The 22,023-nt window shown below is 35.9% G+C and overlaps 1 long non-coding RNA gene across 2 annotated transcripts in view; it reads right to left on the bottom strand.

Moving 5' to 3' along the window:
- Positions 1-8,364: 8,364 nt before the first annotated feature.
- LOC144381604 (uncharacterized) overlaps positions 8,365-22,023 on the bottom strand; it is a 178,212-nt gene continuing 164,553 nt past the window's right edge. Inside the window, exons 3-4 of one of the 2 annotated variants that reach the window (XR_013447078.1) lie at positions 10,822-10,863; positions 8,365-8,628 (exon numbers count right to left, since the gene is read on the bottom strand). This is a non-coding gene — a long non-coding RNA (uncharacterized LOC144381604). The remainder of the gene's footprint in view (positions 8,629-10,821; positions 10,864-22,023) is intronic. The other variant, XR_013447077.1, reaches the window with a different exon arrangement.

Genomic DNA, 22,023 nt, shown 5'->3' with positions numbered 1-22,023 from the left:
GGGATAGAGGCTCCTGGTCTACAGTTCTGGCTATTGTGCAGAATGAAAATCCATTTTATTGGATAATCTCTGGAGGGGAGGGGAAAGGTACACAGTTCTGCTCTCCACAGACTTCAATAACTCTTTCAAACCTGTTGTGTTTGGTCCAAGCGTAATAAAAACTAATTCCCTACAATCACATTGGCTTCTGTGAGGGCCAAAGCTGCAGCTAGATGGGCGTTATGAATTCAGAGGAAGATAGAATAATAGTTTATTAGGCACACATCTATGCGTGTAACTACCGCTGTTCCTTTTGGAAAAGAGACAACTAAATGAAAGTCCCTTGAAAACAAGCATTTATTGGGGCACCAGAGGGGCTCAGTCAGTTAAGTGTCTTTCGGCTCACATCATGATCTCCGGTTCCTGGGATTGAGCCCCGAGTTGGGCTCCCCACTTAGCGGGGAGTTTGCCTCTCCCTCTCCCTTTTCCCCTCCCCTCCCAATACTCTGTTTCTTTCTTTCTCTAAAATAAATAAAATCTTTTTTTAAAGAAAATAAGCATTTATTTGTCAGAGCTATAGAAGATGTTTTTGTAGACGTCTAAACTTTAAAGGTAAGCCAAAGAGCCCCCCAAAGTGTATTTGCCAATATAAGCAAAATGAGACCATCATTCTTTTATGCATTCATCAATATTAAGTGAGCATCTTTAGGCACATAACATCTGTATAAATAGCACTATGCTCAGCATCGTGTCCAGCATAAATGTTGGAAGATAAAAATATTGAATTTGGACATATCCCAGGGCATACAACATGCACAGTTCAGATATAAAAACAAAAGGGTTGGGGAGTGGGAGGCATTCAGAGCCAAAAAAAAAAAAAAAATACTTCCCATGTCGGTTGAAAGTTCACCGTATCATGAGTTCTGTACATTGTAAGTTCAGATATCTGGATTCTTGCTCTGCTCTGTCTCTATTTAGCTGTATGATGTGAGACAACATTTAGAACTTTTCCCAGACATTTTCTCCACCAATAAAAGAAAAGTAGGGGTTATGTAGAAAGACTCAATCCTATAAGGACCTCCATATGTGACACTTACAACTTATTAGAGATATGAACTATGGACAGTTCAAAGAAAGGTTTGATTAAGAGATTTTATAAAAAATGGGTGTCTGTACAGCAAACAGTAGTGAATTCCTGAAGCAATAAAGGGGAACAAACCAGCTATCTACAGGAGGTTCTGTAAAATACAAGAATTCCCAAATACCCTGGTGTGGCACACTGCCCCTACATGCCTCCCATGACCAGGACCTTCTGTATTCTCGAACTTACACTCAACAAGACTACAAAAAAAAAAAAAAAAAAAAAAGGCTCTTGTGTCCACCCTGCCCCCAAGAAAGCCATGAGGCTATGCTTATCAAAACCTAAAATTCCTTTCTGGGGACTAGGTCTTTCATTTCACAGTAAGAATGAGAGTAACTGAGCATGAAAGAGACTAAAAATTGAAGTTGCCCAGAAAGGAAACAGGAGGATGCTCTTCTCTGTGCTCCTGGAAACTCCAGGTAATCATTCACAAAGGGACAATGAGCATCTACCACGGGGCCAGGGAGATGCAGGTCCTGGGGTACAACAGTGCGCAAAGCAAGCATGGGTATCTGCCTGCAGGCAACTCACATCCCAATGAGGGACTGAGAAATTCAGCAAATCAGCATGCAAATAAATGCAGAGAGGCATCTTGGGTGAATCCCTAAGAAGAACATTAACATGGTACAAGGAGAGGCTCAAAGATTTACTTAAGAAATATAACTATTCTCAATATTACAATACTAATAAACATATTTAGGATTTATTGAATACTTTATATCATACTCATTGTTAAGCATTTTATGTTCATGATTTCATTCAGTTTTTAAATCAACCCCTCAAGATAAGTATAATTATTAAGCCCATAAAAGCAGATGAGGAAACTGAATTGGATGTATTAGGTAATTTACCCATATTAAGAAGTGGTAAACATAGGATTTGAGCAGTCTCTTTCAATCCAAACTGGATTTTTATAATAATTGGGTTTTTTAATGTCCTCTGTTGAAATAATTTAGTTTTACTTATTTTTCCTTTTCCCCTACATTGATATAGAAAATTAGATACTTCATTTCTATTCCTAAAATGGTTACCTTTATTATAAGCCATAATTTACATACAGTAAGCTGTATCAATTTTAAAAAATGGAAGTTGATGAATTTGACACATCTGTGTAAACACCACCATAATCAAAACAAAAACATTTTCATTACCCCTAAAAAAGTCTCCGTATGCCATTCCCCAGTCAATCCCACCCCTTCCCAGTCCCAAGCAAACACTGAACTGCATTCTGTCATTACAATTCAAATTCAGATCTTCTAGAAACTTCTATATATAGAATTACACAGTATGTACCCCTTATATCAGCTTCATTCACTCAGTATGTTTGTATGATTCATCCATGTTGCTGTGTGTATTGGAGAGTTTATTCCTTATTTTGCTAAGGAATATTCATTGTCTGAAATCACCACAATTTGTTTATCCATTCATCTGTTGATAAGCAGTGGATTGCTTCTAATTTTTGTCTATTAAAAATAAAGATGTAAAAAATATTAAGCTGTCAAATACATAAAAGTACAAGTCTGTGCATGGGCACATTTTGTTTACCTTGTATAAATATCTAGGACTCCAATTGCTAGTTAATATGTTAATTTTCCATTTAATATATTTAAGATAACATTTATATATTATAAATTTGTGAAATAGTATCCAAAGTGATTGCATCATTTTACTATTCATTAGGAAAGTATGAGAATCAGTTGCTTTAGAAGTTTACCACTTTTACTTTCAAACTTTTTAGTTTTAGCTGTTCTAGAATGTGTGTAGTGGTATCCTATCGTGGTTTCAAGATTTTATTTATTTATTTGACAGAGTGAGCAAGAGAGCACAAGCAAGGGGAGCAGCAGAGGGAGAGGGAGAAGCAGGCTTCCCACTAAGCAGGAAGCCTGATTTGGGGCTCCATCCCAAGACCCTGGGGGGTCATGACATGAGTAAAGGCAGATGCTTAACCAAGTGAGCCACCAAGGCACTCCCCTACTGTGGTATTAATTTGCTTCTCCTTGATGATGGTGGCAAATTTTTAGAAGCATATTGAACATTCATATATTTTCCTTTGTGAAGTGACTGTTCTTTTTTTTTTTTAAGATTTTATTTATTGATTTGACAGAGAAAGAGAGAGCACAGGCAGGGGGAGCAGCAGACAGAGGGAGAGGACGAAGCAGCCTCCTGCCTAGCAAGTAGCCAGATGCAGGCCTGGATCCCAGGATTCTGGGATTATGACCTGAGCCAAAGGCAGATGATTAACAGACTGAGCCACCTATACATTTCCATATAAGTGTTAGAATAAATTTCTCCATGTCTATTACCAAAAACTTGCTGGGATTTCAATAGAAATAGTGTTGAAAAATGAAGATAATTTGCAGAGAACTGATATCTTTACTATGTTGATATTTTTCCTATGGAGTCTTCCATTCCATGAATGTGGTATATCTCCTTCTGTATGTAGATCTTCTTCCATTTCCCTTATTACTGTTTTGTAACCTTCAAAATAAAGATCCTATACATTCTGTTTAATGCATACCTAGACATTTCCTTTCCTTTGCAGTAAATATCAATGGTATTGTGTTATTGATTTCAGTTTCCACATTTGTTGTTAGAAATGTGATTGCTTGTGTAGGTTGAGTTGTGTCCTATGATCTTATTAATTCACCTATTAGTACTAGTGGTTTTTAAAAATTTTTATAAGACAATTATGTCATCTATAACTTTTTTAAAGATTATTTATTATTCCTTTCTAATCTGTGCCTTTTATTCATTTATCTTTGCCTACTCGTAGTGGGTAGATCTTCTAGTACATGAGGTTTGTTCTATGGCTTAAGATACAGTCTATCTCTGATAATTCCATGGGAACCAAAACAATATGGTCTATTGTGATTGAGAGCAGTATTACATATATGTAAATTAGATCCTGTTGGTTGATTGTATTGCTGAGTTCTTCTATATCCTTGTTGATTTCTGCCTTGCAGTTGTATGTTCCTGGGACAGCAGGTAGTGGGGAGAGGAGGCAGAGGGTTGAAGTTCCCAACAATAAATGCAGATTTCCTGTTTTAGCTTTTAAGTTTTTGTTTTATATATTTTGAGGCTCAGTTGTTTGGTGTTTAAATAGTTAAAATTGTTACATCTTTCTGGAGAATTGATCCTTTCATCATTATTAAAGTCCCTCTTTGTATCTAGTAATTTTCTTTGCTCTGAAGTACATTTTATCAGATATCAATATATCACTCCTGCTTTTCTTTGATTAATGTTTGCATGACATATCTTTTTCCACCCTTTTCCATTCCATCTACCTATGTAAAATTTGAAGTTATATTTTTGTAAGTAGCATATAGTTGGGTTATGTTGAAAAGCAGATGATCTTAATTTTGGTGAAGTACAATTTAATACTTTATTATCTACATTTTAGTGTTCTTCTCTAAAGAAATTTCTGACTTCTTCATGTTCAAAGACTTTCTTGTATGATTTTAAAAAATATTCATAGCGATTTTACATTTAAACCTATAACCCATTTTGAGCTAATTATTATGGATGGTATGTGGAAAAGGTCAAATTTCACTGTTTCTTTTAATTTTTTTACATATGGATGTCAGTTGATCTGCCACTATTTTTTAAAAAATCATGGAACACTACATCAAAAACTAATGATGTAATGTATGGTGATTAACATAACATAATAAAATAATAGCTTAATCATCTGTGAAGATCCTATTTCCAAATAAGGACAAATTCACAGGTACTAGAGGATAGGATTTCAATACATCTTTTTCAGAGGCTAAACTCAACCCATAACACACATCATTAGCAAATGAAAGTCAGAAATATATATATAAAGATATTACATTATGGTCATGTTGTATTGAAACCAAGGATTCAAGGTGTTTATTATTTGAAAACTAATCATTACAATTCACTTCATTAGCAGAATACTGGAGAAAAATCAATATTGTCTTGTCAAAAGCTATATAAGCATTATCCAACTAACAATTAACTATCCATTTATGATCAAACAAACAAACAAGTCAACAAAAAAACAAGACTTGTGATTCATTGTTTGCATATAACACCCAGTGCTCCATGCAGAACGTGCCCTCTTTAATACCCATCACCAGGCTAACCCATCCTCCCACCCCCCTCCCCTCTAGAACCCTCAGTTTGTTTTTCAGAGTCCATAGACTCTCATGGTTCGTCTCCCCCTCCGACTTCCCCCCTTCATTCTTACCCTCCTGCTATCTTCTTCTTTTTTTTTTTAACATATAATGTATTATTTGCTTCAGAGGTACAGATCTGTGATTCAACAGTCTTGCACACTTCACAGCGCTCACCATAGCACATATCCTCCCCAATGTCTATCACCCAGCCACCCCATCCCTCCCACACCCCACCACTCCAGCAACCTCAGTTTGTTTCCTGAGATTAAGAATTCCTCATATCAGTGAGGTCATATGATACATGTCTTTCTCTGATTGACTTATTTCGCTCAGCATAATACCCTCCAGTTCCATTCACGTCATTCCTTTTGATGGCTGCATAATATTCCATGGTATATATATACCATCTCTTCTTTATCCATTCATCTGTCGATGGACATCTTGGCTCTTTCCACATTTGGCTATTGTGGACATTGCTGCTATAAACATCGGGGTGTACGTACCCCTTCAGATCCCTACATTTGTATCTTTGGGATAAATACCCAGTAGTGCAATTGGTGGATCATATGGTAGCTCTATTTTCAACTTTTTGAAGAACCTCCATACTGTTTTCCAGAGTGGCTGCAGCAGCTTGCATTCCCACCAACAGTGTAGGAGGGTTCCCCTTTCTCTGCATCCATCACCAACATCTGTCATTTCCTGACTTGTTAATTTTAGCCATTCTGACTGGTTTGAGGTGGTATCTCATTGAGGTTTTGATTTGGATTTCCCTGATGCCAAGGGATATTGAGCACTTTTTCATGTGTCTGTTGGCCGTTTGGATGTCTTCTTTGGAAAAATGTCTGTTCATGTCTTCTGCCCATTTCTTGATTGGATCATTTGTTCTTTGGGTCTTGAGTTTGAAAAGTTCTTTATAGATTTTGGATACTAGCCCTTTATCTGATATGTCATTTGCAAATATCTTCTCCCATTCTGTCGGTTGTCTTTTGGTTTTGTTGACTGTTTCCTTTACTGTGCAAAAGCTTTTTATCTTGATGAAGTCCCAATAGTTCATTTTTGCCCTTGCTTCCCTTGCCTTTGGCAATGTTTCTAGGAAGAAGTTGATGAGGCTGAGGTCGAAGAGGTTGCTGCCTGTGTTCTCCTTTGGGATTTTGATGGACTCCTGTCTCACATGGAGGTCTTTCAACCATTTGGAGTCTATTTTTGTGTGTGGTGTAAGGAAATGGTCCAGTTTCATTCTTCTGCATGTGGCTGTCCAATTTTCCCAACACCATTTGTTGAAGAGACTGTCCTTTTTCCATTGGACATTCTTTCCTGCTTTGTCGAAAATGAGTTGACCATAGAGTTGAGGATCCATTTCTGGGCTCTCTATTCTGTTCCATTGATCTATGTGTCTGTTTTTATGCCAGCACCATACTGTCTTGATGATGACAGCTTTGTAAAAGTGCTGGAAGTCCGGAATTGTGATGCCGCCAGCTTTGCTTTTCTTTTTCAACATTCCTCTGGCTATCCAGCATCTTTTGTGGTTCTATACAAATTTTAGGATTATTTGTTCCATTTCTTTGAAAAAAGTGGATGGTATTTTGATAGGGATTGTTTTAAATGTGTAGATTGCTCTAGGTAGCATTGACATCTTCACAATATTTGTTCTTCCAATCCATGAGCATGGAACGTTTTTCCATTTCTTTGTGTCTTCCTCAATTTCTTTCATGAGTATTTTATAGTTTTCTGAGTACAGATTCTTTGCCTCTTTGGTTAGATTTATTCCTAGGTATGCTTTTGGGTGCAATTGTAAATGGGATCGACTCCTTAATTTCTCTTTCTTCTGTCTTGTTGTTGGTGTATAGGAATGCCACTGATTTCTGTGCATTGATTTTATATCCTGCCACTTGACTGAATTCCTGTATGAGTTGTAGCAGTTTGGGATGGAGTCTTTTGGGTTTTCCACATAACGTATCATATCATCTGCAAACAGTGAGAGTTTGACTTCTTTGCTGATTTGGATGCCTTTGATTTTTTTTGTTGTCTGAGTGCTGTGGCTAGGACTTCTAATACTATGTTGAATAGCAGTGGTGATAGTGGACATCCCTGCCATGTTCCTGACGTTAGGGGGAAAGCTTTCAGTTTTTCCCCATTGAGAATGATATTCACTGTGGGTTTTTCATAGATGGCTTTTATGATATTGAGATGCTTATACTCTGAAGAGTTTTTATCAAGAAAGGATGCTGTACTTTGTCCAATGTTTTTTCTGCATCTATTGAGAGGATCATATGGTTCTTGTTCTTTCTTTTATTAATGTATTGTATCACATTGATTGACTTGTGGATGTTGAACCAAACTTGCAGCCCAGGGATAAATCCCACTTGGTCGTGGTGAATAATCCTTTTAATGTACTGTTGGATCCTATTGGCTAGTATTTTGGTGGGAATTTTTACATCCGTGTTCATCAGGGATATTGGTCTGTAATTCTCCTTTTTGATGGGGTCTTTGTCTGGTTTTGGGATCCAGGTAATGGTGGCCTCATAAAACAAGTTTAGAAGTTTTCCTTCCATTTCTATTTTTTGGAACAGTTTCAGAAGAATAGGTATTAATTCTTCTTTAAATGTTTGGTAGAATTCCCCTGGGAAGCCATCTGGCCTTGGGCTTTGGTTTTTGGATGACTTTTGATGACTGCTTCAATTTCCTTAGTGGTTATAGGTCTGTTCAGGTTTTCTATTTTTTCCTGGTTCAGTTTTGGTAGTTGATACATCGCTAGGAATGCATCCATTTCTTCCAGGTTATCTAATTTGCTGACATATAGTTGCTCACAATGTGTTCTTATAATTGTTTGTATTTCTTTGGTGTTGGTTGTGATCTCTCCTCTTTCATTCATGATTTTGTTGATTTGGGTCATTTCTCTTTTCTTTTTAGTAAGTCTGGCCAGGGGTTTATCAATCTTCTTAGTTCTTTCAAAGAACCAGCTCCTAGTTTCGTTGATCTGTTCTACTGTTCTTTTGGTTTCTATTTCATTGATTTCTGCTCTGATCTTTATTATTTCTCTTCTCCTGCTGGGTTTAGGCTTTATTTGCTGTTCTCTCTCCAGCTCCTTTAGGTGTAGGGTTAGGTTGTGTGTTTGAGACCTTTCTTGTTTCTTGAGAAAGGCTTGTATTGCTATATACTTTCCTCTCAGGACTGCCTTTGCTGCATCCCAAAGATTTTGAACAGTTGTGTTTTCATTTTCATTTGTTTCCATGAATTTTTTAAATTCTTCTTTAATTTCCTGGTTGACCCATTCATTCTTTAGTAGGATGCTCTTTAGCCTCCATGTATTTGAGTTCTTTCCAACTTTCGTCTTGTGATTGAGTTCTAGTTTCAAAGCATTGTGGTCTGAAAATGTGCAGGGAGATGATTAAGCTATTTTGAGGTCATTAGGGTGCACCCTAATCCAATATGAATGGTATTCTTATAAAAAGGGGAAATTTGGACACAAACAGAGAGAAGATGATTTGAAAATGGCTATGTCACGATGGATACAGAGACTAGACTGATGAAGCTGTAAGCCCAGACACTAAGGATTATTGGCCACAACCAAGAACTAGGAAGAGGCATGGAAGGGTTCTACCCAGAGTCCTAGAAGAAACATAGAGCTCCAAACACCTTGATCTCAGAATTCCAACCTCTAGAACTGAAGAGCATAAATTTGTGTTGTTTTAAACAACCCAGGTTGTGGACTTATGGCAGCCCTAGGAAATCAATTTAATATGCAGGGATTTTTGTATCTACTTTAGGTCAGTCAAATTTTAACAACAACAACAACAAAAACTGGATTATAATTAGTATTCTGTTGGAAACAGAGTTCAGTTTGACAGTAATTGACATGTTAAAAGCATTTAGCTTCCCAGCTTAGGAGTACAATATATTTGTGTGTATAATAGCTCTTCTATAATTTATCTTCTAATGTCTTTGTCTAGTTTTGGCATTAAAGTAATACTGGCCTACAAAATGCCTTGCTTGGGAAGTTTTCTTCCCTGCTCTATCTCTCTGTCTTCTGAAAATCCTCCTGTAGTATTTTTTTTAACAAGTCTGACAAACTTGACCAAACTTGATCCAGCAGAGACTGGATATTCTTCGTGGAAAGACCTTTAAATACAAACTCAATTTTTTAATAGATGCTGTGCTGCTCAGATTTTCTATTCCTTCCTGTTTAATTTTGGTAATTTTGTCTTTCAAAACACTTTTCCATTACATTGTTATAATACGTTCCTGGCATTTAGTTGTTCATAGCAACCCCTTACTGTCCTTTAATGTTTGTACTGTGTGATGTGATGATTCCTCTTTTATTCCTGATAATAATAAAGATTTGTCTTATGAATGTATGCTAAAGGCTCATCATTTCTGTTGATCTTTTTATTATTTTTTTAACTTTTTTGTAATATTTATTTATTTTGGGGGGGAGAGTTAGCCTTATGAATGTAGCTAAAGGCTCATCATTTCTGTTGATCTTTTTATTATTTTTTAACATTTTTGTAAGACTTATTTATTTATTTTTAGAGAGAGGGGGAGAGTTAGCCAGGGGAGGGGCAGAGGGAGAGGGAGAGAATCCTAAGCCGACTTCCTGCTGAGGGTGAGCCTGATGTGGGATTTGATCCCACGACCCTGAGAACCTGTCCTAAGCCAAAATGGAAAGTCTTTTTCTAGTTATTTGAGACTGAAATTTTGCTCATTGATCTCAGATTTATCTTTTTAATAGTTGTTTAGAGCTATACATTTATCTCTAAGCACTACATTACCTGCATCTTACAAATTTGGATTTGCTTTGTTTTTATTTTCGTTTAGTTCATACTATTTTCTAATTCTTTCACCCTTGAATTGCTTAGGATTGCATTGTTTAATGTCTACCTACTGGGGGATTTTCTAGATATATTTCTGTTATTCATTTATCTTTTAATTTTTCTGTAATCAGAAAATATATTTCACGTGACTTCAATCATATTAAATTTGTTTGACTTCTTTTGTGTACCAGTACATTATCTATCTTGGTGAATTTCCCATATTCACTTGAAAAGATGTTTTTCTGTGTTTCTGTGTTATAGTGTTCTATAAATATCAAGTAGATCAGGTTGGTTTATTGTGTTATTGAAGTATTCCATTTTCTCATGTTTTTTTCTCTGTTTTACCAATTTCTGTTTTTTTATTATTATTATTTTTCCACTGTGTTGCATTTTTGCATAAAATGCATTCCTATGTCTCCAAATTCACTGACATTCTTATTTGTAGCATTTAATATATTTTTCTCCATAATTTATAATTTGAATTTCAGAAAAGCATTTAATCACTATTTTTCACTTTCAGATATCTTCTATTTTGTTTCTTTTTATGTTCATGTTTGTTTTTAAATCTCTAAGCAGATGGTTCTGCATGCAAAAAATTTGGAACTCACCATAACATTCTAGCAAGCAAAAGCTAAACTAACTGCAAAATCAATACACTCCTTAAATCTGCAAGAGAAGGGAAGACAGAGAACAAAGCCACTGCCCCCAAGACTGGAGAGACAGGTGAACACAAGGAGCCAAGGCTTACCAACTTAGACTCACAAGTGTAAACCACTGTGGAAACCAGTACCTGGATAGGAAAAATGAAACTGTAATTGGTAAGTTGCTGGAGGCTAAAATGTGGACAAGATTGAAAGTTTAAAAATCCAAGGGAACCCAAACATAGGGGGACCTGCACAATATTGTGAGATTTACCTCCAGAATCTCTACCAGGTTCCCACAGTAAATGTTAGAGAAACATCCCTTTGTCCTTCCAGGAGGGAGCGAGGAAAAGGCAAGCTAGATAACTCTGTTCTTTTTTTGTTTTTTTCTTTTTCTTTTTTTTATTATGTTATGTTAATCACCATACATTACATCATTAGTTTTTGATGTAGTGTTCCATGATTCATTGCGTATAACACCCAGTGCTCCATTCAATACATGCCCTCTTTAATACCCATCACCAGGCTGTTCTTAATGAAGGCTGCTCTCAAGGGAAATGAGTTAACCAGAGCCTAACAGATCTGGAAAAGGGAAACACCCAACTCCAAGGGAAACACTCAACTCCAGCCCACTCTAGCCATTCTGTCCCACTTAAAGAGGATAAAACATTGAGAAACTCTGTGAAGCTCACAGTTTAGAATTATAATCATAGGTCAACAAAACATTTCCCCTCCTGCATATCTCACCAAACCATTAGTAAAGGCCTATTTATAGAATTCCTTTTACCCAGCACAGCATGTCCATCTATCAGGAAAAAAGTAGCAAGCCATACCAAAAGGAAAAATTACAGTTTGAAGGGACAGACAAAACATTAGAAAAAAAACATGTCAGACTGTTTAAATGATCAGACTGGGCATTTAAAACAATCATGATTAATACTCTAAGAACTCTAATGGATAATGTAGAAGGCATGCCAGAACAGATGAACAATGTAAGCTAAGCTATGGAAATCCTAAGAAAGAACTGAAAAGAAATGCTAGAGATAAAAAACATGTACCAGAAATGAAGAATGCCTTTGATAGGCTTATTAGTAAAATAAATATGACTGAATACAAAATCCTTGAACTGAAAGATGTATCAATACAAACCTCCAAAACGAAAGAGCAAAGAGAACAAAGACAAAAAAAGAAAGAAAGAAAGAAAGAAAGAAAGAAAGAAAGAAAGAAAGAAAGAAAGAGAAAAAGAAAGAAAAAAGAAACAAAATATCCAAGGACTGTGGGACAACTACAAAAAGGTATAACATATGTGTAATAATAATACCAGAAGAAGAGAGAAAGGAAGAAACAAACAAACAAAAATTGAAACAATAATAGCTGTTAATTTTCCCAGATTAATGTCAGACACAAAATGACAGATCCAGGAAGTTCAGAGAACATAAAGTAGAATAAAAGCCAAAAAAATATACCTAGGCATATTGCTTTCACTACAGAAAATCAGAAATTAAAAAGAAAAAAAAATCTTAAAGGAAGCCAGGTGAAAAAAACAATTTATATATAGAAGAACAAGATAAGAAATACATCTGACTTCTCGGAAACCATGTAAGCAAGAAGAGAGTGGAGAGAAATATTTAAAATGTTGAGAGAGGAAAAAAAAACTTTAAAAACCCACCAACCTAGAATTCTGTACTCTACAAAATTATCCTTCAACATGGAAGAAGAGAATGACATCACCAAGTTGGCAAAGTAGGAGACCTCAACCTTAATCCCCACCATAAAGAAAAATTTGACAGCTATCTATGAGCAAAAGTAGCTCTGGGGAGCTCAAGAGTCCACTTAAAAAGCATCAGAACACATTGGAGCATAAAAACAAAATAACAGCAGAATAAGGGTAGGAGAACAATTTCTTTCTTTTTTTTAAAGATTTTATTTATTTATTTGTCAAAGAGAGAGAGAGCATGAGTGAGGGCGAGCAGCAGAGGGAGACGGAGAAGAAGACTCCCCACTGAGCAGAGAGCTCGACATGGGGCTCCATCCCAGGACTTGGGGATCATGACCTGAGCTGAAGGCAGCTGCTTAATGACTGAGCCACCCAGGTACCCCAGAACATTTTCATTTTGCTTAAATCCTCCCATTCCCCAAGCTGGCACTGCTCAGAGCCAAGAGGGAATTCCCCAGCCTGAGAGATTTCCCCTCACTGGGAAAAGGAGAGCAGAGTGAGAGACCAGGTTTCCCAGCCTTTTGGTGCATTGCACAAAGAACCTTCTTCAGTTTTACCCCACCAAGAGCTCAACAGAGCTGAGAGGTCTAGAAATGGATAAGAACAAGGAAAAATTCAGAGTTTACCAGTATTAGCTTTGTGGCAGGAACAACTACAGTTCCCAGTGGCCTGTACTATAGATCTCAGTAGCTCTCACTTACCCTGGAAGGCCCATAGTTAACATAACTGACCCCATCATGAACCCCAGGAGACTGTTCCACAGAAGACCCTAGTAGCATTTGCCACTGAGGAAACCAACAACCAGCATAGCTGCTACAGACCCTCTTCAGAGTTTACAACTGATGATCCCACGATATACTGAAATCTCAGATTCCAGCTGCCTGAGATCTTCTTGACTCCCACCCTCCCACATTGGAGCCACCCCAGGCAGCACTGTTGTGGATTTCCTGGGCCCCAGGATCCACACTAGTAGTCAAACCTAGCCTAAATGGCTGCAAGTGTGTATAATGACAGCACAGTGCTCTGTCGCTGATGCCTACCACCTTATGTGTGCCTATGGTTGTCCCAGCAGCCAAACAAGTGCACACCAATAGCCCAGGTACCCAAGTTGCTTGGACCCCAGAGCCAGCCCCAGCTCTGTCACTGATGAGCACTACCATGCATACCCAAAGTTAGCTTCTGCAGCTGTGCACCTATATGCCAGCAGCCCTGACTTCTGCCACTGGCTTCCAATGTCATGTACATACTCACAGTTAGTCTCTGCAGCCACAAAGTGCATGCTCACAGCAAAGGCCCCTGCAACTGCTTGCAAGCCTGGATCCTGCCCCAATTCCTGCCACTGGCTCTGTGTGCACCCATAGCTAGATACTGCAACTGTCACCTGAATAAGGCTGGCCTCAATTCCAATCATGGACTTCCGATAGCATGTACACATTCACAACTAGCCTCTGTAGCTACATGAATGCACACTGACAGACAAGGCCATTGCAGCTGCTCATGCACTGGGAAATGATCCCAACTCTTGTAACAGGCTAACACTTACAGCTAACCCCTGCAACCAACAAACCTATACACTGCTGGCCAGACTCTGATATACCTCCACTGCCATGCCTGTGCTTATGAGTCACGACTACAGCTGCATGGGTGCACACCAACAGGGTAGGCCTTAGCTGCTCAGGCATCAACCCAAACCTGACTTCCATCACCAGCCCCCACTGCCATGACAGGACTCTGACTAGTCCCTATAGCCATGCAACGGAAGGCTGACAACCCAGATTCACATAGCTGTCCATGTGCCTGCAGTTGGCCCTACCCCTGTGGCTAGTCCAGGCCCTTGCCACTGTATATGTGCCTGCAGCCAGCCCCTGCCACCACAAAGACCCTGCAGGTGAATATATGCACACCACAGGACTGGACACCACCACACCTACCCTGGCCCCATGCTGTTGGACCTAAAGGTGCAGCTGAAACCTCAACACCTCTTGTGGCCACCACAGAACTCCTGCAGCTCTTTCCCCCAAAGATCATAAATTGTTGGTGTCATAGACACCAGATACCTGACCTAATGAGACACTATACATCCTGGGCTGAAAGCCTCCACCACTCCTGCACTTTGTTCCCCATATCAATAGACCCAGGGCCACAACACACTCCAGCAGCTCCCCACTGCAGGTAAAATTCTTTTTTTATCAAAATAAGTGGGGGTGCCTAGGTGGCTTAGATGGTTAAACATCTACCTTCAGCTCAGGTCATGATGCCCAGGTCCTGGGATCAAGTCCCACATCAGACTCCCAGCTCAGCAGGGAATCTGCTTCTCCCTCTCCCTCTGCCTTTCCTCCCTGCTTGCTCTCTCTTTCTCTATCAAAAGAATAAATAAAATCTTTAAAAAGTGAATAAAATCTGGAAAGATTCTTCTTCTCAAAGAAGACAAAAGAAAAAAGAACTAAAAGAAGTGAAGAAAGCCTACAGGACTTATAGGACATTACCAAGCAAAACAATATACATATTATGAAAATACTAGAACAGAGAGAGAAAGGGGCAGAAAGCTCATTTAGAAATTAATGGCTGAACATTTCCCAGCTTTTGAGAAAGATACGGACATCCAATTACATAAGGCACAAAAACCCCCAATCAGGTTCAATCCAAAAAAGACTACACCAAGACACATTATAATAAAACTGTTAAAAATCAAAGAAAGAGATTTCTTAATTTCTTTTTGCTAATTTTTATTGATGTGCAGAAATACAACAGATTTCTGTATTTTATCCTATAAATTTACTGAATTCATTTATTAGTACTAATAGTTTTGATTAAAAAAACTTAAGTATTTTTATTATAAGATCATGTCATCTAAAAATAGCAACAGTTTTACTTCTTTCTTAGCAATTTTGATGTCTTTACTTGTCTGATTGCTGTGGTCTGGACCTCCACTACTATGTTGAATAAAAGTCGTGAGAATGGACACCCTTGTATTGTTTCTGATCTTACAGAAATGCTTTTAGGTTTTCACCATTAAGAATAATGTTAGCTGTGGGTTTTTCATATATGGCCTTTATTATGTTGAGGCATTTTTCCTCTACACCTTTGTTTTGACAGGTTTTATCATGAATGCATGTTGAGTTTTGTCAAATGCTTTTTCTGCATCTATTGAAATAATCATGATTTTCAACCTTCACTTTGTTAATGTGGTATATGATATTGATTGACTTGCAAATGTTGAACCATTCTTGCATCCCTGGAATAAATGCCACTTGATCATGATGAATGATCATTAATTATAACATATTTTATAAATCAATTTTGAATATTTTGTTGAGAATGTTTGCATCTGTGTTCAACAGGAATATTTATATATATATATATATAAAAAAAAAATATATATATATATATATATATATATTGTAGTGCAGCCACTATGGAAAATGGTATGGAAGTTCCTCAAACAATTAAAAATAGAAACACCATATGATCCCATATTTCTACTTCTGGCTATTTATCCAAAGGGGGAAAAAACTAATTAGAATAGATACATGCACTCCAATGCTTATTACAACATTATTTACAATAGTCAAGATATGGAACAACCTAAGTATCCATTGATAGATAAATGGATAAAAAGATGGGGCATATACACAAAATGGAATATCACTCAGCTATAAAAAGAAGAAAGTCTTGTCATTTGCAACAACATGGATGGACTGAAAGGGTACTATGCTAAATGAAATAAGTCAGAGAGAGAAAGAAAAATAGCATATGAGTGAAATTTCACTTATATCTGGAATCTACGAAACAAAACAAAACAAAAAACCCAGAAACAGACTTATAAATAAAGAGAAAAAACTGGCGGTTTCCAGAGAGGGGTGGTGTAGGGACACACAAAATAGGTGAAGGAGATTGGTACAAACTTCCAATTATAAAATAAATAAGTCATGGGGATAAAAAGTACAGCATAGAAAGTATAGCTGATAATATTGTAATAACTTTGTATGGTGACAGGTGGTAAAAACACTTATTGTAGTAAGCATTTTGCAATGTATACAATTCTTTTTTTTTTTTGTAAGTACACAATTCTTGAATCATTATGTTGTACACATGAAACTAATATAATACTGTATGTCAACGATATTTCAATTAAAAATAAAATTCAAAAGACAAAATTAAAATTTTGAAAGCATCAAGAGAAGAGAACCTCATCAGATGCAAGGAAACCACACAAGACCATAAGTGAATTTATCAGCAGAAACCTTTGAGATGATATGCTCAAACTGCTAAAGAAAAAAAACTACCAATCAAAAATACTTTGTCTGACAAAGCTATCCTTCAGAATTAAAAGAGAGATGAAAACAGTCCTAGACAAGCAAAAGATGAAAGAATTTATCACCACTAGAGCTGACTTACAAAAAATGCTAAAGGGAGTTATTCAGGCTGTAAATAAAAAAATACTAACTAGTAACAAGAAATCGTATGAAAGTATAAAACTCACTGGTAAAGGTAAATATCTGGTTAAATTCAGAATACACTAATATTGTAATGATAATATGTATATGACTTATAACTCTATCATAAAGTTTAAGAAACAAAAGATTAAAAATAGCTATAGTAACATTAATTTGTTAATGGATATACAGTATAAATATACATAAATTGTGACATCAAACACATAAAGTGTATGGTGGAGTGAAACTGTTGAGCTTTTGTATGCAAAAAAATTAAGTCTTTATTAGCTTAAAATAGACTGTTATAAACATGTTTTATGTAAGCCTTGTGGAAAACACAAAGCAAAAACCCATACAAGATACATAAATGATAGAGAAAAGAATGAAAACATACCACTATAGGAAATGATCGAATTACAAAAGAAAACAACAAGAGACAATGAAAGAAAATAAAGGATCTATAAAACAATAAGCAAAGTGGCATAGTATTTACCTATTAATAATTATTTTAAATGTAAATGGACTACCTTCTTCAATCAAAAGACATAGAGTGATTAAATGTAAAATAATATAATAAAATAAAATAAGATAAACAGAACCAACTATATGCGGCCTACAAGACACTCACTTCAGCTTTAGGATACAAATAGGCTCAAAGTAAAGGGGTAGAAAAAAGATAACCCATACAAATGGAAGCCAAAAGAGAACAAAGTTAGCTGTACTTATATTAGACTAAATAGGCTTTAAGTCAAAACTGTAATAAGAGATAAAGAAAGTCATTATATAATTATAAAAGGATTGATTCAACAAGAGGAAATAACAGTAGTGAATGTATATGAACCTAACAATGGAGCACCAAAATATATTGATCTATTATTGACAGATCTGAAGGGAAAAAGAGACAGCAATACAAAAATAGTAAAAGACTTCAACACCCCCACTTTCAACAATGGATGGATCATCCAGACAGAAAGACTATAAGGAACCATTAGAACCTAGCCTTTAGACCAAATGGACCTTAACACATAAAGAATATTTCATTCAACAGAAGCAGAATACACATTTTCTCAAACACACAAAGCACACAAACTTGGCTAACTGAGTTTAAATTAAAAATTAAATTAAATTAAAAATTAAAATTTAATTTAATTTAATTTAAAAAAGAAAAAAGAAGATTGAAATTACATCAAATATCTTCCAATGACAATGGTATAAAACTAGAAATCCATAACAAGAAGAAACCTGGACAATTCACAAATATGTGGAGGTTGAACCATCTGAACAACCCAATGGGTGAAAGAAATCAAAAGGGAAATAAGACATATTGAGACAAACAGAAATGGAAATACATGTACCTAAACTTACGGAATACATCCAAATAGGCCTAAGAGGGATATTCCTAGCAATCAATGCCAACATTTAAGAAAAAGAAAGATCTAAAATAAACTCAACAAAATATATTGAATCTAAAAATGTAAAAAAAAAAAAAAAAAATCATACACCATGACCAAGTGACTTTTATTCCAGGCATGCAAAACTAGTTCAAAATTTGAAACTCAATTAATGTAATCCACCACATCAATAAGCTAAATAAAAAAAAATCATATGATCATGTCAATAGACACAGAAAAGGCATTTAACAATATCCAACACTGGGGCGCCTGGGTGGCTCAGTCGTTAAGCATCTGCCTTCGGCTCAGGTCATGATCCCAGGGTCCTGGGATCGAGCCCCACATCGGGCTCCTTGCTCAGCGGGAAGCCTGCTTCTCCCTCTCCCGCTCCCCCTGCTTGTGTTCCCTTGCTGTGTCTCTCTCCCTGTCAAATAAATAAATAAAATCTTTAAAAAAAAAAAAAAAACAATATCCAACATTGATTCGTGATAAAACCTCTTAGCAAACTAAGAATAGAGGAAACTTCTTCAACTTGTTAAAAAATATTATACTTCATGGTGCAAAACTAAAATCTTTCTCACCAAGATCAGGTACAAGGCAAGGATGTCCCTTCTCACCATTCCTTTCAAACATTATACTGGAAGTTCTAGCTAATACAATAAGACAAGAAAAGGAAATTAAAGGTATACACACTTGGAAGAAAGGAATAAAACATTCTTTATTCACAGACTACATATTTGTCTATATAGAAAGTCTGAAAGAATAGACTTGTTAAACTCCTGGAACTGTAGCAAAATTGCAGGACACAAGGTTAATATACAAAAGTCAATCACTTTTCTATATACCAGCAATAAAGAAGCAGAATTTGAAATTAAAGACATGATACCATTTACATTAGCACCCCAAAAATAAAATACTTAGGTATAAATCTAAGAAAATATTTTTTTAAAAAATCTATATAATGAGAACTACAAAAGTCTGATGAATAAAGTCAAATAAGAACTACATAAATGGGGAGTTACTCCATGTTCATGGGTAGGAAGATTCAGTAATGTCAAGACATTAGTTCTTCCCACTTGATCATAGATTCAATATAATCCCAACCAAAATTCGAGCAAGATATTTTGTGGATATTGACAAACTAATTCTATAATTTACATAGAAAGGCAAAAGACCCAGAACAGTCAACACAATATTGAAGGACTGATACTGTCTGACTTCAAGACTTATCAAAAAACTACAATAATTGTGATAGTGTGGTATTGATGGAAAAAATAGACAAATAGATCAATGTAACAGAATAGAGAGCATAGAAATAAATATATTCAAATAATAAATATGGGCAACCTCACAAATAGGGTCAACTGATCTTTGACAAAGGAACAAAGCCAATACAATGAAGCAAAGATAGTATTTTCAACAAAAGGTGCTGGATCAACTGGACATCCACATTCAAAAAAGGAAAAAAAATGAATCTAGATCTTATATAATTCCCAAAAATTAACTCAAAATGGATCACAGACTTAAATGTAAAAGACAATACTGTAAAACTCCTAAAAGATAACAAAGGAGAAAACCTAAATGATCTTTGGTATGATAACTTTTTAGATACAACATCAAAGGTATGATCTATGAAATAATTAGTTAAAAGTTGGATTTCATTAAAATTAAAAACTTCTGTTCTATGAAAGATAATGTCAGGGATATGAGCAGACGAGACACAGACTGGTGGAAAATATTTACAAAAAGACACATCTGATAAAGAACACCTTTATCTAAAATATACAAAAAATTCTTAAAAACAAAAAATAAGAAAACAATCTGATTTTTAAAATGGGTCAAAGTCCTTAACAGACACCTTATCAAAGAAATTATATAGATAGCAAAGAACCATGGGAAAGATGGTCAACATCATTTGTCCTCAGGGAAATGCAAATGAAAACAACAATAAGATACCACTATGACAATAAGATACCACAATTTTGACCTATTAAAGTAGCTAAAATTCAAAACACTGAAAACACAAAATGCTAATGAAAAAGTAGAGCAACAGGAACTCTTGTACATTGCCAGTGGGAATGTAGAATGGTATAGCCACTTTGGAATACATTTTGACTGTTTTTTGTTTGCTTTGTTTTGTTTTACAAACCTAAATATACTCTCACCATACAATTCAGCAATAATCAGTTCCTTGGAATTTGCCCAAAAGAGTTGAAAACTCATGTCCACACAAAAGCCTGCACATAGATGTTTATAGAAACTTTATTCATAATTGCTAAAACTTGGAAGCAAGCAAGGTGTCCTTCGGTAGGTGAATATATAAACTGTGGTACACCCAGACAATAGAATATTATTAAGCATCAAAAAGAAATGGGCTATCAAGCCATGAAAAGACACTGAGGAAACTTAAGTGTATATTACTAAGTGAAAGAAGTCAATCTGAAAAGGCTACATACTGTATGGTTTCAATTATAAGACATTATGAAAAAGGCAAAACTATAGACCCAGTAAAATCATCAATGGTCGGGGAGGGAAGGGAGGGATAAACTTGTGGAGCACAGAGGATTTTTAGGGCAGCAAAAATAACTGTATCATTCCATAATTACGGATACATGTAATTATACATTTGTCCAACCCCACAGAATGTACAACACTAATAGTTAATTGTAATCTAACTGTGGTCTTTGGATGATTATGATATGTCAGTCTAGGTTTATCAGTTGTAACAAATGTACCACTCTGCTGGAGGAAAATAGGAGAGACTATATAGGTGTGGGGGCAGAGAGAATATGAGAAATCTCTATACCTTCCTCTTAATTTTGCTATAAACCTTAAAGTGCTCTAAAAATAAGCCCTTAAAAATCTCTGAGCATATTATAATCCTTATAATTATTTTAAATTCTTCATCTGCTAACCCCATTACTGTTTCTAATGACTGAATGTTAACTACTTGTGAGTCACAATTTGCTGCTTCTTTGAATGTCTAATACTTTTTATTGGGTGCTAGACATTGTGTTGTTCTGTTGTTGAGTATCTGGAATTCGATGTGTCCCTTTAAAGAGTGCTGAAGTTTCCTTAATCAGAAGATTAAGTTATTTGTGGATTAGGTTGACCTATTCTTGTTTTAATCTCTGTTAAAATGGGTTTAGTGTAGCCTTTACCTAGTACTATTTTAGCCAGACTGCTAATAAATTACTTACTTATTTATTTATTTATTTATTTATTTATTTATTTATTTAGTATTTCTATGTATTATGCAGTATCATTAGTGTTGTTTATCTTCTCTAGCCAGAGAGAATTCAGACATCTCCCAACACTATGGAAACTCTGAGAATTGTTTAATTTGTAACCTCAAAAAAATTGTTCTTTTTCTGACTCATGGAATTTCTACTTATAAATGTGCAGATTATATTCCAGACAGATAATCAAGAAGACAATTTATAAAAATTTCTGAAGCCTTTTCTGCATATATTTCCCTTCTTTGGTACTCTGTCCCACAAATGTCATCCACCTCAGCTTCCCTCGTGGAAAGTCTCTACCCACTCAACTTAGCAAAACTCTTCAGTTCTGTTTATGTTTCCTTCCCTCATACAGGGTCCAGAAAAATGCCCTCAATATAAAGATGGGACATTCTGAGGGCTGACCCTATTTGTTTTCCTTCTCTCTGGGATCATAGCCATGCACCATTTGACAAATTTGTTTTTGTATATTTGCTTATTTTTTTTTTGTTTCTAATGGCAGAAGAGTAAGTCTGATCTTGGTTAC

The sequence above is a fragment of the Halichoerus grypus genome, chromosome 4 (genome assembly GCF_964656455.1).
Source record: "Halichoerus grypus chromosome 4, mHalGry1.hap1.1, whole genome shotgun sequence".
Lineage (NCBI taxonomy): Eukaryota > Metazoa > Chordata > Mammalia > Carnivora > Phocidae > Halichoerus > Halichoerus grypus.
This window is presented reverse-complemented; position numbering and strand designations above follow the sequence as displayed.